The 16,750-nt window shown below is 44.9% G+C and overlaps 1 protein-coding gene and 1 long non-coding RNA gene across 9 annotated transcripts in view; one reads left to right on the forward strand and one right to left on the reverse strand.

Annotated features, from left to right (window-relative positions):
* PLEKHG1 (pleckstrin homology and RhoGEF domain containing G1) overlaps nt 1–16,750 on the forward strand; it is a 247,112-nt gene that overhangs the window by 112,533 nt on the left and 117,829 nt on the right. The window lies entirely within an intron of this gene.
* The window catches only part of LOC130362588 (uncharacterized), a 47,910-nt gene that overhangs the window by 7,343 nt on the left and 23,817 nt on the right, over nt 1–16,750 (reverse strand). Inside the window, exon 2 of the long non-coding RNA XR_008891480.1 lies at nt 8,172–8,350. This is a non-coding gene — a long non-coding RNA (uncharacterized LOC130362588). The remainder of the gene's footprint in view (nt 1–8,171; nt 8,351–16,750) is intronic.

Raw genomic sequence — 16,750 nt, forward strand, 5'->3', positions numbered from 1 at the left:
CAGATCACGGCGCAAAAAATTATCCCTCATACCGCCGCTTATAAGGAAAAATGAAAAAGTTATAGGTCTTCAAAATAGGGGGATCTTAAACATACTAATTTGGTTAAGAAGTTTGTGATTTTTTTTAAGCGCAACAGTAATAGAAAAGTATGTTATCATGGGTATCATTTTAATCGTATTGACCCAAAGAATAAAGAACACATGCATTTTTACCATAAATTGTACGGCGTGAAAACGAAACCTTCCAAAATTAGCAAAATTGCGGTTTTCTTTTTCATTTCCCCGCACAAATAGTATTTTTTTGGTTGCGCCATACATTTTATGATAAAGTGAGTGACGGCATTACAACGGACAACTGGTCGCACAAAAAACAAGCCCTCATACTAGTCTGTGGATGAAAATATAAAAGAGTTATGATTTTTTGAAGGCGAGGAGGAAAAATGGAAACGTAAAAATTTAATTTTCTGCGTCCTTAAGGCCAAAATGGGCTTTGTCCTTAAGGGGTTAAATGCCTTCTATACCTATAAAAAGTTATGTTTTCTTGTGTCTGATACCATGCATGCTTTGGGTGAAACCATATTTACTAAGTGAAACTGCAGATTTAAGTACGGATGTGCCTACTGTGCTTTGTCTGTCGAGGGCAGACACAACGGAATACAATGGTCTCTATGGCATTTCACTGGCTTATGGCCAGCAAGTGTTAAATATTCCAGTCAGCTACACCTCTTCAAACATATTTAGAAACAAGAGCTCCTCTAAGTACTTGTTACAGGAGATGAGAAACCTGAGTGAATGTAATAAATTTACTGGCATAGCCTCCTTTCCACAATATCCAAGCATTTACATCTGTCCGGAATGTTATAATGAAGGGAGAAGTTTCTCTGAAACCTAGATAAGCAAAAAGTCATTAATTCTGTATTACAACGTCTGTGTTTTATATGATTTTTTTTTCCATTTTCTTTCTATCTGATATTAGCAAAATGCTCAGGTTTATATTCTTTGTAGCTGATATGAATCTTTCTGAAAAGTAACCAGGTCTCTATATCTTATGGAGCCAATACACGTGACTTTAAAGGTGGATTCACTACCAAAGCCATGGGGAACCTCACTACGGTTGCCACCTTTCTTGCCCCAAAAATACCAGCCATGCTAATTTGCATAATTACTTATATATGCATATTTCTCTGTATACGGGCCTGTATGAGGGCTAATTTAATTGCGCCCCGATCTGTAGTTTTTAACAGTACCATTTTTGTTTTGATGTGACTTTTTGATTGTTTTTTTAAAATTAAATTCAGGAGTTGCAGTTAGTTACTAAGTACAACTCCCAGCATGTCCTGATACAGCCTGTGGCTCAGCAGCTGCCCCAAACGAAAACTACAACTCATAGCATATTGGACTATATAGTAGTATATAGTATAGGTCAGTGTTTCCCAACCAGGAGTGCCTCCAGCTGTTGCAAAACTACAACTCCTAGCATGCCCGGACAGCCGTTGGATTAAGATTTTTTAATAGAAGTAATTTACACATCTGTTTAACTTTCTGGCAACAGTTGATTTAAAAAAAAAAAATGTTTTCCAGTGGAGTACCCCTTTAACCAATTTCCAAGGACTAGATATGATCTGTCCGTAGCAATTAAAAATATCCCAACAAATATTTTCTGGCTTCATCTATTGGGCCTTTAAAAAGAGATATTAAACCCACTAAAGGGGTTGTATGTAATTTTATATCACTTAGAAAATGATATCAATTAAAGACCACTTACCATAGACTGAAGACCCCCCACAATGCCACTGAACATGCAACCTAGAGCCTGGGAAAACCAGGCATCTCTAACATACAGGGGATATGAACTGATATCTATAGAGTCTCCCTGGCACCTGAAACCACTGGGAAAGGATCTTATAAATAAGTTTGTAAACCTTTGTAGGAATGGTAGAGTTATAAGTAAAAATATATGACCTAATCCAATCAATTCTCAGGTTGTCCAACACCAACACCTAGTCTCAAAGAAGGCCTGATGTCCTCTGTCGCACCTTACATAACAACAGTGTTACACCGAGTGCTCCGGGTCCCCGCTCCTCCCCGGAGCGCTCGCAGCGTTCACCTTGTTGCAGCGCCCCGGTCAGACCTGCTGACCGGGAGCGCTGCGTTAGTGTCTCTGGCGGGGATGCGACCCGTGATGCGGGAGGCCCTCGCTCGCGGTTCGCACCCCAGTCTTCTCACCCGACCTGTCCTCCGTCTGTTCAGTCCGGGCGCGCGTGGCCCCACTCCCTAGGGCACGCGCACCGGCTCTCTGCGATTTAAAGGGCCAGTGCGCCGCTGATTGGCGCCTGGCCCAATTAGTGCATTCACCTGCGCCCTAGGCTATATTACCTCACTTCCCCTTCCCAGCATTGCCGGATCTTGTTGCCATTGTGCCAGTGAAAGCGTTTCCTTGTATGTCCCAAGCCAGTGTTCCAGACCTTCTGCCGTTGCCCCTGACTACGATCCTTGCTGCCTGCCTGACCTTCTGCTACGTCCGACCTTGCTCTTGCCTAATCCCTTGTACCGCGCCTATCTCAGCCGTCAGTCGGGGTTGAGTCGCTATCGGGTGGAACGACCTGGGGGTTACCTGCCGCAGCAAGTCCATCCCGCTTTGCGGCGGGCTCTGGTGAAAACCAGTAACCCCTTAGACTCCGTTCCCCTGGTACGGCCCACGTCATCACCCCACTGACACAGAAGATCCACCACCAGTATCCTCACAGTACCTGGATCCTGACAAACAGCATATATTTTAAAAAGTATACGACGAGGAACTTTGACTACTGTATCTAAAATGTATGGTGGCTGTTGCTCACAAAACTTAAAAATATTAATGAAAAAAGATAGGAAAGGATCAGACATTGTGTGAGAACAGCAGATGGACCACTGTCTAATATTTCAGTATAGAGCAAAACCTGAAGTATCTCCAATCATGCACCTTGGTATTATCCCATTCTATTACATGGAGTTTGGTAGGTGACAGTATGCTCTCTGCTTAGTGAGCCCTTGTGTAATTGAAGAGTTGCACATATAATCTGTCTGCCCCTATTATTTGGTAGGTTTTACCAGGGCAATTCATACCACTTTCATGATAAAGGGGTGCTCTGGGAAGTTAAGAAAAATAAAAATGCCCCAAAAGCATCACAATACCTGTTCAGTCCCCTGTAGTTATCCATGTGCTTTTGCAAGCTCCTATGGGCCCTGTTGTCTCCCAAATATTATTTTTCCTTGCTTGCAGCCCAGACTAGCAGCAGTCAGTGCAGCTCTGTGTAATAGCTGCAAGACAATTGCTCTTACTATCTGTGTGCATGATCTGTGGTTGTCAGCAGCACACACAGTACAGGTCTTTACTTTCAAACTACCCTTCCCCCAGCAATAAATCATGCTATGTTCTTAGTGGCAGCAGTCAGTGATTACATCTACAGCAGGTAAAGAGCAGCATTATGTGCTGAGTTGTGACTGAGAATCTTCACAGGAGATGCTGGCAAGATCCTCACACACAGGGCTCTGTGCATTGAGGACAAGCCAGTCTCTGTGCAGTGAGGATAAGCAGGGCTCTGTACACTGAGGACAAGCAGGGCTCTGTGCACTGAGGACAAGCATGGATCTGTACACTGAGGACAAGCAGGGCTGTGTACACTGAGGACAAGCAGGGCTCTGTGTGCTGAGGACAAACAGGGCTCTGTACACTGAGGACAAGGAGGGCTCTGTACACTGAGGACAAACAGGGCTCTGTACAGTGAGGACAAGCAGGGTTCTTTGCACTGAGCACAAGCAAGGTTCTGTGCACTGAGGACAAGCTGGGTTCTGTACACTGAGGACAAACAGGGCTCTGTACAATGAGGACAAACAGGGTTCTTTGCACCGAGGACAAGCAGGGCTCTGTACATTGAGGAAAAGCAGGGCTCTGTACACTGAGGACAAGCAGGGCTCTGTACACTGAGGACAAGCAGGGCTCTATACACTGAGGACAAGCAGGGCTCTGTACACTGAGGACAAGCAGGGCTCTGTGCGCTGAGGACAAGCAGGGCTCTGTACACTGAGGACAAGCAGGGCTCTGTGCTCTGAGGACAAGCAGGGCTTTGTACACTGAGGACAAGCAGGGCTCTGTGCACTGAGGACAAGCAGGGCTCTGTACACTGAGGACAAGCAGGGCTCTGTACACTGAGGACAAGCAGGGCTCTGTACACTGAGGACAAGCAGGGCTCTGTGCGCTGAGGACAAGCAGGGCTCTGTGTGCTGAGGACAAGCAGGGCTCAGTACACTGAGGACAAGCAGGGCTCTGTGCGCTGAGGACAAGCAGGGCTCTGTACACTGAGGACAAGCAGGGCTCTGTGCGCTGAGGACAAGCAGGGCTCTGTACACTGAGGACCAGCAGGGCTCTGTGCGCTGAGGACAAGCAGGGCTTTGTACACTGAGGACAAGCAGGGCTCTTTGCACTGAGGCTCTGTGACACACCCCTGGCTCACACAGTGGGCTGATTGACAAGCTAGCAGACTGCACAGAACCCTACTTGTCCTGCCCAAACCATAATTTAAAGGGGTTATCCAGGAAAAAAAAACTTTGTTTTATATATCAACTGGCTCCAGAACGTTAAACAGATTTGTAAATTACTTCTATTAAAAAATCTTAATCAGTACTTATGAAGTTGAGTTGTTCTTTTCTGTCTAAGTGCTCTCTGATGATATCTGTCTCAGGAACTGTCCAGAAAACCTCTTCTACTCTGTGCAGTTCCCAAGACAAGCAGAGACGTCAGTAGAGAGCACTGTTGCCAGACAGAAAAGAACAACTCAACTTCAGCAGCTGATAATTATTGGAAGGATTAAGATTTTTTAATAGAAAGAATTTACAAATCTGTATAACTTTCTGGAGCCAGTTGAGATATATATATATATATATATATATATGTATGTATATATATAAAGTTTTTTCCTGGAATACCCCTTTAACTAAAAAATATGGAATCTTTATTTTCCCAAAAATCACACACCATGGTCCAGGGACAAATAATACTATTATGAATTATTGTTTAAACATTCATCCTAAGGACTTACATATAATAAAAATGAAATCATTGATTCTTTTATTTGTTTACAGCCTGTAATAGTTTCCATATAAATCTAGGAAGGATGACCTAATGCATTGTAAATATTGTCACTCTACTGCACTTGTTACAATAGGTCATTTCCACAAGACAGCTCCAACTAAGCAACTCAAACAGCTCACTGTACAAGAGCTACTCCTTGTTCTTCTACAAAGTCAGTTCTAAACGTACAGTTATTTTATCAACAACTAGCTGAGTACCCGGCGTTGCCCGGTTTTTCCTTCCTAATCCTTGTTGGGGAGGAAAATCAACAGAGGAGGAAGCTTTTGACTTCATATCCCATCCTCATATATTGTTGTCATATCCCAACCCCATATACCGACCTCCCATCCCATCCTCATATCCCGTCCTCCTATCTCACCTCATATCCCATCCTCCTATCCCGTCCTCCTGTCTCGACCTCCTGTCCTGACCTCCTATCCCGTCCTCCTATCTCGACCTCCTATCTCCACCTCATATCCTGACCTCCTAACTCGACCTCCTATCCCACCCTCCTATCCCCTCCTCCTATCCCGACCTCCTATCCCGACCTCCTACCCAGACCTCCTATCCCCTCCTCCTATCTTGACCTCCTATCCCGTCCTCCTATCTCGACCTCCTATCCCGTCCTCCTATCTCGACCTCCTATCCCGTCCTCCTATCCCGACCTCCTATCCCGTCCTCATATCCCGACCTCCTATCCCGTACTCCTATCTCCACCTCCTATCTCTACCTCCTATCCCGTCCTCTTATCCCGTCCTCATATCCCGACCTCCTAACTTGACCTCCTATCCTCGACCTGCTATCCCGACCTCCTATCCCATCCTCCTATCCCGTCCTCCAATCCCGTCCTCCTATCCCGTTCCTCCTATCCCGTCCTCCTATCCCGACCTCCTATCCCGTCCTCATATCCCGACCACCTATTTCGACCTCAAATCCCAACCTCATATTCCGACCTCCTAACTCGACCTCCTATCCCGACCTCCTACCCAGACCCGTAATATATGACCAGGTATTAAAATATCGTCAGCCATACGGAAGTTATGTGGGAACATACATTTCCCATTGATTTTCATGGGGATAGTTAAGGGTTAAATTATCTATCCTATATTTTAAGTGGACATATAAGCAACATGTGACCAAGTATTATGGAAATATCTCCAGACGTTTGGAAGTTATGCAGTAACATATATTTCCCATAGACTTGTATGGGACTTTAAACATAAACCCCACCCCTGGCAAATGGGGGTGAGTAAGGGTTAAATTACCTATGCTAGTGGGCATTCACATGGATAGATGCTAAAATATATATATTGTATGCCTGCCAATTTTGTGCCATAAAGCTGAGTACTTGATTTTGTTGTTTTAGGCTATGTTCACCAAGGGAACTGGGAAAAATACATATGCAATTCATAAAGCAGCTACAAATAGTATTGTAGATTTCCCTTAGAATAATTTCCTTGTCACATTCACCTCCTCCTGGTGCCGCCCAGTCTCCCCAGTGCTCCCTGCATTATTCTGGCCATCATAGCTCATTGTGGTATCATAGCCAGACAGTATGGCAAAATGTCCCATTATGTCACACTGCAGCTAGACCACATCAGGGGAACATCCAGGGGAACTGAGGCAGCGCCAGAAAGATGCCAAGAACAGTCAAGTTTATTCTTTAAGTTTCCTGTGAGCAATTCCATGGACTTCTACAGCAGTGGTCTCCAACCTGCGGACCTCCAGATGTTGCAAAACTACAACTCCCAGCATGCCCGGACAGCCGTTGGCTGTCCGGGCATTCTGGGAGTTGTAGTTTTGCAACATCTGGAGGTCCGCAGGTTGGAGACCACTGTTCTACAGGAACCAAACTGCAAAAATTTCCTAAATTTGGAAGCATTATATTTATAGTTTTAGTCATGGATGTGTTTTCCTTGTTCATATCCATAAGTGAAAAATGTGACATTTCCGAAAAAATTAGTGATGAATAAAGCTGGGTATGGAATTGACTACAGAAAACAGTAAAGCCTTCTTTTTAGCACTTAGTGGGAGGGGTGGGCACAGGAAATGTCAAAAAGTGTTTATAGGTGATGCTTCCTTTATATGAGTTTTAAATGCTTTCATGACTAAGGATGGGATTGCACATTCCCAGGATAGTGCTCATTGACCTGTGGAGTTCATAGCTATTCATATTTGGAGCTGTGCATTCATTTTCTTCACATGATGTTTATAAAGATAAATCCCAAACCCACTTGTGATATATAGTATTAGTATTACCAGAAGCAGAGGTGTACCTAGTGCCCCCTGCGCCACTGACGAGAGGCTGTATCAGTGCCCCCCCCCCATTTCACCCCCCCCCCCCCCTCTATTCCTATACAGTTAAATCAAGTGACTTCTCCATCCAGCCCAGACCACCATGATTGCATGATGACTTCTTCCAGCCAAAACATCAACTCTTCAGCATCTGCAGTACAAACAACAATCTTCCCATTTGTTGTCCCCCAAACTATAATTATGTCCTGCATAGTAAAAATGGGTAGAATAGTAAGTCTCCTATTAAGTAGGTTTATTCCCACAGTAGGTAGTAAGTAGATAGGTTAGTAGCCAGGTAGGAAACTATGTAGGTAGGCAGCCAGTTAAGTAGGCAGGGTCGGCCCATGACATTGTGCTGCCTTGGTCCAAGAGTGAAATGCTGAACCCAGTTGATATAAAAAATAAGTTTTTTCCTGGAATACCCCTTTAATATTATAACAGCTGTTTCGAGGGGCCTCTTGGGGACTCTACAGCCTTTTCAACGTACAAATAGATGTTAGTACTGTACTTTTTGTAGTGGCGTTGCAAGGTATTAAATGTCCCATTCACTTTATTCTTATAGACAGGTAAAAAATTCTGGGTGGAAACCCCTAACTTCATTCTTTAGAATCCTTATAGGAGGAGCTTAGGGGATACGGCATTTTCCATTCAACATTACCAGCATGGTATATTTACACATGATAATGGTTTTAGGGTCATAATTTTACAATGAGTGGGATATGCCACTTACTGTCAGTCTGGAAACATCAAAAAGAAAATGACTTACTAAGTCAGTATTGTCCTTCTCCGGCCTCCCCTGTTGACTCTTGTGGTTAGAGTACACATATTATCGATGGGGATTTGAGTGTCGCTGGTTCTATGTTGCCTTGGCCACGGTCATCTTCTACCAGTACCAGTCTCACATTTGGCCTAGTCTTGGCCTTGATTATGTTTTGTTAGGTGTCCCTTAAATTAAAATAGAACATAATCTGACTGTACGTGGGCTTATCATTCAAAGATACAAGTACTTGCTATTTCCAGTAAAAATGTATTCTTTGCCTTGGCATGATGTTGTTAATACTGCCTGGGCTAGTGGTTTGGTGGCAACCCTAGGTTATCTATGTTATTATTTTGCCAAGGTAGTAGAGTGACACTGCAATGCAGTACATAGAACTATAGAAACAGAGATAAAAGCATAATATAAATAGTAGGATAAAAACATTTCTAACATGAATGAAACCTTTAAGACAAAACAAGCGATTATCATCAGTGCTCAATGCTGGATCTTTGGCGTCAGTCAATGGGGGCTCTGTGAATGATATGAATCCCATGATGTAGGGTCCAGTCTTCATACAGAAAACAGCCTGATACAGACTTGAGTTACTAGTAAAATATTTCGCAACTTTGTTCCACATTAACATAAGTGACTTTAACCTTCTCTAATTGATGTGAACAAGCCAGAGGAGTTCCTGCAGACATGGGAAATGGTAATGTTGGGCTCTAATCTACAATGTGTACGTTTCACATGTGCAGTTTACTGATGTGTAATTGCAAGGCCTGTAATGACACAATAAAAGATATTTCTTATGTCACTTTGGAGATAACGCACTGCTGTAAAGTCAGCGGTTCAGAGATCAAATGGCTTATACATTCTCTATTTTAGGTCTCAGAGCCAAACTAGTTTATTTACTGTCCATAATAGTTCTACATTACAAAGTTCTCACTACAAAACTCTGGGGCTTACAGTGTAGGGATAATTGATGCAGAATCTGATAACACTGGGGAGTATTCTCTATTGAAGTCTACAACGATGTGTTCACACATTTAGGTTTCAATTACAAATATTAAAGATAAATTTAAAGGACAACTGCAGCGCAATATACACTTATCCCCTATCTACAAGATATGGGATAAGTGTTTGATCGCGGGGGGTCCGACCTCTGTGACCCCCCACGATCTCCTGTACGGGGCCACGGCTGTGCCGTGGCTCTCCCGTGCAGGGGGCGTGCCTGCCGCAGCATGACGTTGTGGCCGGCACGCCTCCTCCATGCATCTCTATGGGAGAGGCGGGGAGGCAGTGTTCGTGCCTTCCCGGCTCCCCCATAGAACTGTATGGGGACGGGGAGGAGATGGGGCGTCACCGTCGACCTCTAGGTCGACGCTACGCGCCTTAGCGCTCACTATGAGCGCTAATGGCGGCGCCCCGTTAGGGAGATCTCGGGGGGTCCCAGCGGTTGGACCCCCCGCGATCAAACACTTATCCCCTATCTTGTAGATAGGGGATAAGTGTATATTGCGCTGCAGTTGTCCTTTAAAAAGAGGAGAACCCTCAGTTTTTCTTTTTTACCTGTCCTCCATTTATGATCTGTTTCTGTCTTTGTATTTATGAATTGCAATTATAAACCTAAATGTGTGAACAAACCCTTAGGCCATAATACAGGGGTTTTCCACTTTAGACAATGTTACTTATTTTAGGGGTACCCCAATAAGCTGATTACACAATAACAGACAGCTGCTATCTGTAAACTGTGGAGGTAAACTGCAACAAGCGGGATTCCTTTGTAGCGCCACCATGGGTGAAATGAAAAATTACACTTCTCTTACACACAGTACTAGTGAGTGCAACTAGCGCTGCATTAATGATAAATGCAGACTGGACCAGGACGTGCAGCTTTACGCATTGGTAAATCCATGTGCAGCCTACAGTTATTGGTAAATTGACAGCTCTAGTCATAGCAAATAGTGCTGGAAATTTACACATACTTGCGGGTTGAACTTGAACTTGCAATTGCTTAAGGAAGAACAGTCAGCAGAATTCCAGGGATACCTTTTTAAATCTAATGTTCCTTAAAAGTGCCGAGATATAAGCCTTTTTGTTTATATTTTCATGAGGCTCAAACGTCCAGGGGCGTTCCCTAGCACGGTGAAATCCCTGGTAAGTCCAGCATATGTCCTCTTTATCTAGTGACAGTCAGTCTATCAGACTAGGCAGGTATAAGTGGGCCAGTGGGCTATAATAAAGAGGACATGGGCTGGACTTATCTGGGCTCTTAACATGGTAGAGAATGCCCCTAGGCTTTTGAGCCTCATTTACATATTACAAAAGCTTATATGTTGGCGTTAGAAAGGACTATGGCGTTAGAAAGACTTGATGGAAAGACCTATTAAAAGGGTACTCCACTGGAAAACATTTGTTTTTAAATCAACTGGTACCAGAAAGTTAAACAGATTTGTAAATTATTTTTATTTAAAAATCTTAATCCTTCCAGTACTTATCAGCTGCTGTGTGATCTACAGGAAGTTCTTATCTTTTTGAATTTCCTTTCTGTTTGTCCACAGTGCTCTCTGCTGACACCTCTGTTCTTGTCAGGTACTGTCCAGAGCAGGAGAGGTTTCTTATGGGGATTTGCACCTACTCTGGACAGTTCCTGACATGGACAGAGGTGTCAGCAGAGAGGACTGTAGTCAGACAGAAAGGAAATTAAAAAAGAAAATAATTTCCTGTAGATCATACAGATCATAAATTCTGGAAGGATTAAGATTTTTTAATAAAAATAATTTAAAAATCTGTTTCACTTTTTGGCACCAGTTGATTAAAAAAATGTTTTTCAGTGGAGTACCCCTTAAAGCATTGGTCTTATTAACACCTCTGTTTTCCTGCTGACAAGTTCTCTTTAAAGCGGCAAGTCCCGATCCAGCCTGAAACATTAACATGGCTACATGTGCTGCATGTAAGAGCAGCCCAAATGTCCTCACTGGGGGAATTTCTCTCTTTTATTTATTTCTTTATTTATTTAAAAAAAAAAAAAACTTAACTTTCCCTCCCTTTAACTTTCTCTCCAATGTCATGGAGAGTTCTGATATTTGAAATTTTTCACATATTTCCTGAAAAAAGAGAAGCATATTCCAGATGCTATAGCTATGTCTATTCATAAGTCAATCTGTGTCCTAGGCCATCACCGCATACAATGCACCTGGAGAAGTTAACCTCTAGGCGTCGTTTATATATGAACCGGAGAGTCATATTACAAAGATTGTTATGATGTATATACTGTACATGCATTGGTTACTGTTAGGAATCACGGCAGGAGTACAGCAGGTGGTGGATTCTCTCGACCTCTGTGGATGGAGACTTGAGCCGTGCCAGGGAGCGGAGTCTAAGGTGCCACTGGTTTTCACCAGAGCCCGCCGCAAAGCGGGATAGTCTTGCTGGGGCAAGTGGCACCCAGGTTGCTACCCCTGACACGACTCATCCACACAGATAGCTGAGGGGTGACGTGGCACAGACAGGGACTGGCAGGACGTGGCTGGCAGGACGTGACTGGCAAGGCAGAAGGCAGGACACGGGAACAGGAAAGGCCGGAACTAGGGACAGGTACAAAGACTAGGGAACATGACTTGACTCGGGAACAGGACTTGACTCGGGAACAGGACTAGAGTCGGACATAGGCATGACAGACAAAGACAGACAACCAAGATCCAGCCCAGTGAGCAGGGAGGAGCAGATACTTGTGGACCAGAGAACAGGTGTAGACACTTAAACTAATTGGGTACTGACCCTTTAAGAAAGTGAGCTCGGTCACGCGCACGCCCTAAGGGCCAGAGGCACATACGCTGGAGCTGCGGGAACCCATGGAACAGAGACACAGGACCGTAAGTGACAGCGGGCAGAGATTCACATGTGGGCGTGTCCCACGATGCGAATCTCAGCCCCGCTGGCAGTGGGGACAGAAAGCGCTCACGGCTGGTGAGTCCGGCCAGAGGGCAACTGTAACAGTACCCCCCCTTTGGTCTCCCCTCTTCTTTGGGACCCACTACATGAGACCAGGGGGGTACTAAACTGGGCAAAGGCATACAAAAACTAACAGGCTTCGGGCTATGAGTCTTTCGTCTTCTGAGATGAACACCTGGAAAGGAAAGAGAAACAAGACAAAGAACTTGGCAAAATTCAAGACAGTCCGCATCCATAACCTCTTCGGCAAGAGGCAAAGTTGATAACAAAGAAGGATGTTGGGACACCAGACAAGGTACAGGCAGGCATAGCTTAGCACCAGAAGACACTGCAGGAGCTGGAAGGTGCAAACGGTCCACATCCATAGCCTCTTCGGCAAGAGGCAAAGTGGGTAGCAAGGAAGGATGTTCAGAGGACACTGCAGGAGCTAGACAGGGCAACTAGTCCACATCCAAGACCTCTTCGGCAAGTTGCAAAGTTGGTAGCAAAAAGGATGTTGGGACTCCAGACGAGGTACAGACAGGCATGACTGGGAACCAGGAGACACTGCAGGAGCCAGAGGGTGCAAACGGACCACATCCATAGCCTCTTCGGCAAGAGGCACAGTTGGTAGCAAGGAAGGATGTTTAGAAGGCACTGCAGGAGCTAGACGGGGCAAATGGTCCACATCCAAGACCTCTTCGGCGAGAGGCAAAGTTAGTAGCAAGGAAGGATGTTGGAACACGGGTGCCAGTCGGGGTAATCGCTGTGTTCGTGCAGGTTCTCCTTCCAAGAGACGTTCTAAGGAAGGATGTTGGGACTTCAGACGAGGTACAGACAGGCATGACTGGGAACCAGGAGACACTGCAAGAACTGGTAGTGGGCCAGATTGTGGTAACTGCTGCTGTTGCAAGGCCAAAAGCTGTTGCATCATTGCTGAAAGTAACTTCAGTCGTTGCGTTGACGGACCACGACAGTGGGACGGACTTCTGGCAGAGGTACTTCAGCAGAATCTAAGGCCAGATTAAAAAGACCTGAAAAATCTGACAAAAGCCCCCCAGCAGAATCCATGGCCAGATCTTACTGTTAAGAATCACGGCAGGAGTACAGCAGGTGGTGTATTCTCTTGACCTGTGTGGATGGAGACTTAAGCCGTGCCAGGGAGCGGAGTCTAAGGTGCCACTGGTTTTCACCAGAGCCCGCCGCAAAGCGGGATGGTCTTGCTGTGGCAAGTGGCACCCAGGTCGCTACCCCTGGCACGACTCGTCCACACAGGTAGCTGGGGAGTGACGTTGCACAGACAAAGACTGGAAGGACGTGACTGACAGGGAAGAAGGACAAGGCAGGACATGGGAACAGGAAAGGCCAAAACTAGGGACAGGTACAAAGACTCAGGAACAGGACTTAACTCGGGAACAGGACTTGACTCGGGAACAGGACTTGACTTGGGAACAGGACTTGAATCGGGAACAGGACTAGACTCGAGCATAGGCATAACAGACCAAGACAGACAACCAAGATCCGGCCCAGGGAGCAGGGAGGAGCAGATACTTATGGACCAGAGAACAGGTGTAGACACTTAAACTAATTGGGTACTGACCCTTTATGGGCCAGAGGCACATACGCTGGAAACCATGGAACAGAGACACAGGACCATAAGTGACAGCGGGCTGAGATTCACATGGGGGCACGTCCTGCGATGCAAATCTCAGCCCTGCCGGCAGTGGGGACAAAAAAAGCGCTCACGGCCAACGAGTCCAGCCGGAGCGCAACTGTAACAGTTACTTTCTAGTCCAAGAAACATATATTCAATAAACTTTATTGTGTGAATTCTTATCATTGAGGTGCTTCTTTTATGTTAGACAGAGAATTAAATAATGTTTGTTATTGGTTGTTATCTGTTGGATTAGAGTCTTTTGTATGTTATCAAGTACACGTCAGCAGTTCTTCACATTTCATTAATAACATTTGATGCATCTGTCTTTAAACTGAAGCTACAAATAAAGTAATTTCATTGCATTTCTGTTCATGCCTGTCATGAGTATATCATCATACAGTATATTAAGTAGCTTGACTGGCATGTTAAGGTTCCTATGAATGCATGATCAAAATACAAAATGTAGCAGGTGACAATTTGTCAGCTATCACTCTCTGCTCCAGAAAAGGTGGAGTCACATTACTAGGGTTGGGGTTGACTGCGCCTCACACTATGTCCTATTGTTGGATCTGAATGTCAGGACCCTCATCTGTAGTTTTTGCTGCAAAGGGATATATTGAAATCTGGAGAAGACAACTCAAAACTGAATTGAAAAATGGTCTTATTTGGGGCGTGTTCTTCTCCAAAACATGACCACTATACATAATTTATGGTGAACTAAAATCTGTCACATAAAATCAGGTCTGGGTGAGGGTTTGGTCTTTTTTAAGGGTGGTCTTTTGGAAAGATTTCACTGTATTCAGCCAAAACAACCTTCCCCGAAAAAGATGGGGCTCTTGGAAGCTTAACTTGGGTCCAGGGATCACCTTGTTGGCTATTATAATAAACAGTTTGTCTGTGTCTAGAGAATACTTGTAATACAGAATCCCTCAAGGGCTTAAAGGGATATTCCCCTGTGGGACATTTATTGCTTAGCCACAGGATCTGCCCTAAATGTCTATCACATCTATATTTAGATTGAGGGCTCCATGGCCCACTCTGGCCTTACTGTACTGGACTTACTTTTTTTTTAAGAAATGTGTACTTTTTAAGCTCTGCTCACAGTGACATTAACATTTCCCTTAATACAGCATCCATGGGTGAAAGGGAGTTTCATCCATGTCTTTAGTATCACCCACTCTACCTGTTGTACAGACTTGTAGTGTGGGTGACACTGATGACCTTTACCTGTCCCTGCTCCATGCCTCAATCCTGGTTCTTCGGTACATGCAAATGACCCATTTGGTGCACCGGGGGTTCCTTAGCTTCCCATGCACAGTGATATAACTGGCCGGTATCTTTCTATTAACGCTTAATTCCCGTCACCCCCCACCCCACCCCGAGCTGAAGTTCCATTCTGCAACAAAGGAGGCTCAGTATAGGGGAGGAGGCATTAATAGGAAGATACCTGCCAGATTTTACCATGCACTGGAAGTTTAGGTACACCCCCTATGCACCATGCAGGTAATTTGCATGTACTGTAGAACCGGGATTAATGCTGAAGGGAGGCATGGAGTGGGGTACAGTATATATCATTGTCATCTACAAGTCTGTACAACAGGTACTGATGACAGATTCCCTTTAATATGACATATTTCATTGACTTATACAAGATCTGTCAGGTCCTCTTTTCTTTTACAGCAAACAATAATATGGCAGATTATGCTATTCTGTCCATCAGAATCCTGACTTAGACTTGTAGCATATAATATTAAAATAATTTATTTTTTCATATCTTATTCAAAAGATAACATATAACAGCTTAAAGTGGCACTGTCATTGTTAAAAACTTTTCATATATTGCAGGACTCATTATAATATGACATTTCACAATATAAACCTGTTAAAAAAAAATTACATTTTCGCCTGAAATTCAAGCTCAAAATAGTCACCACTAGGGGTCACCTGTCTTTTAGCCAGACAGACTGGTCTAGATTTTACAGCATACTGGATACCGGCCGTAAAGCATACCGGTATCCAGTATAGGAGATTTCTATTGTGTATGCAAAACTACTGATAAAGGATGTATGGACATGCTGGGATCTGTAGTTTTAAAACAGCTGGAGGCAACACTGCTCTAACACAGTTATTTACAAACATTGCAGCTTCAGTTGTTACTAAACTACAACTCCCAGCATGCTTAAATAGTCAAAGCTTTCTCGGACCTGCTGACCGGGTGCGCTGCGATACCTCTTCCAGCCGGGATGCGATTCGCGATGCGGGTGGCGCCCGCTCGCGATGCGCACCCCGGCTCCCGTACCTGACCCGCTCTCCGTCGGTCCTGTCCCGGCGCGCGTGGCCCCGCTCCTTAGGGCGCGCGCGCGCCGGGTCTCTACGATTTAAAGGGCCACTGCGCCGCTGATTGGCGCAGTTGGCTTAATTAGTGTATTCACCTGTGCACTTCCTTATATAACCTCACTTCCCCTTCCCTTCCTTGCCGGATCTTGTTGCCATCGTGCCAGTGAAAGCGTTTCCCAGTGTGTTCCTAGCCTGTGTTCCAGACCTCCTGCCGTTGCCCCTGACTACGATCCTTGCTGCCTGCCCCGACCTTCTGCTACGTCCGACCTTGCTCTTGTCTTCTCCATTGTACCGTGCCTATCTTCAGCAGTCAGAGAGGTTGAGCCGTTGCTAGTGGATACGACCTGGTTGCTACCGCCGCTGCAAGACCATCCCGCTTTGCGGCGGGCTCTGGTGAAAACCAGTAGCAGCTTAGAACCGGTCCACTAGCACGGTCCACGCCAATCCCTCTCTGGCACAGAGGATCCACCTCCTGCCAGCCGAACCGTGACAACAAAGAAGTTGATCAGACATTCAGGTGTCTGTGAAAGATGAATGACACACATAGTGACAGCTATGCTGATTAGCATCCAGCTTTACTAGGAGAAGATAAAACAAATAGAACATGTATTCATAAAAATGCTGTACTTTTATCTAAAAAATCCTTGCACTAATTTTATAA

This window comes from Hyla sarda, chromosome 3 (genome assembly GCF_029499605.1).
Source record: "Hyla sarda isolate aHylSar1 chromosome 3, aHylSar1.hap1, whole genome shotgun sequence".
Lineage (NCBI taxonomy): Eukaryota > Metazoa > Chordata > Amphibia > Anura > Hylidae > Hyla > Hyla sarda.